Source organism: Gossypium hirsutum, chromosome A07, assembly GCF_007990345.1.
Source record: "Gossypium hirsutum isolate 1008001.06 chromosome A07, Gossypium_hirsutum_v2.1, whole genome shotgun sequence".
Lineage (NCBI taxonomy): Eukaryota > Viridiplantae > Streptophyta > Magnoliopsida > Malvales > Malvaceae > Gossypium > Gossypium hirsutum.
The window spans coordinates 97,373,308-97,374,626 of record NC_053430.1 but is presented as its reverse complement, the minus strand read 5'-3'; the positions used below and the strand labels follow the sequence as shown (position 1 = coordinate 97,374,626).

Sequence of the window (1,319 nt, the reverse complement as noted above, 5' to 3'; positions counted from 1 at the left end):
CTTGCTTAGAAAAATTTAAACCATTAATTTTCTTACCAAGAGCTTCAACATGATTTTCCAACATATAAACTGCATCAATATTAAAAACTTCGGCTGCCTTGACAGGTTTTATTCTTGTAACTTGCCACTGATAATTATTAAGTGACAATATCCTCAACAAACTCTTGAGCTATCTCAAATGTTTTGTTATTCAATGTTCCACCAGTTGCTGCATCAATCATCTATCTAGTCGAGGGGTTCAAACCATTGTAAAAAGATTGAACTTGGAGCCATAAAGGTAGTTCGTGGTGAGGACACCTTCTCAACAAATCTTTAAATCTCTCATATGTATCATAAAATGTCTCAATATCAAACTGAAAAAAAAGAAGAGATGTTGTTCCTCAACTTAGCTATTTTTTCCAGGAAAATATTTTAACAAAAACTTCTCGGTCATTTGAACCAAAGTCGTGATAGAACCTTGTGGCAATAAATTTAACCATTGTTTTGCCTTACTCTTTAAAGAGAATGGGAACAACTGTAAGTGTATGGCATCACCAGTAACACTATTAACTTTGAAAGTGTTGTAAATCTCTAGAAACTTGACCAAATGAGCATTCAGATCTTCATCTTGCAAACCATCAAACTGAACATTGTTGCACCATATGAATTCTGTTCAGCTTGATCTCAAAATTGTTTGCATTAACAGACAATCTAGCAGTACTCGATTTAGCCCCAATCAGAGTGGGCTTAGCATAATCATACAAAGTTCGAGGGGCAGGACGTGTAGGAGTTCCCTGATTATTTTGATTATCACTCATCTGCACAAATATATTTGTTTCCTCTTGATCATCTACTATGTTTTGTTGACTTTGCCTTACTTTTTTCACCTCTCTATGATTTTTGTGAGCAGTCTTTTCAATCTCACTATAAAAAAAGTAATGGATCCAACAGGTTTCCTCTAGTCATAAACCAAAAGAACCTACCAGAAGCAAACAAACGAAAAATTAGAATGCAAAAAATAAATTAAAAAACTTCAAATAAAAATAAAAATGTTAAATTAATAAAAATAAAGTTTTCCTAATATTTTAGTCTCCGTAAAAGGCGCCAAAAACTTGATGTCCACGAAACCAACTAAAAATTCGACAAAGGCAAAGTGCACTTATCAATTAATAGTATAGCTATGGTGAGCACAAATATCATTCCCACAATGACTAAAAGTGCTAGTAATTACCGTCTTTTTATTATTTAACCGATAAATTAGAGTGATTGATTAAAAACTAAAATTAACTAATTATATTAACTAAAGAACACAACAAAGAACAACTCAGAAAAATAATCGA

The 1,319-nt window shown here is 32.3% G+C and overlaps 1 non-coding gene across 1 annotated transcript; it reads left to right on the top strand.

Annotated features, from left to right (window-relative positions):
• Positions 1–279: 279 nt before the first annotated feature.
• On the top strand, positions 280–387 carry LOC121203830 (small nucleolar RNA R71). The gene has a single exon (XR_005898765.1). It is a non-coding gene; the product is annotated as a small nucleolar RNA R71 (small nucleolar RNA).
• Positions 388–1,319: the final 932 nt, after the last annotated feature.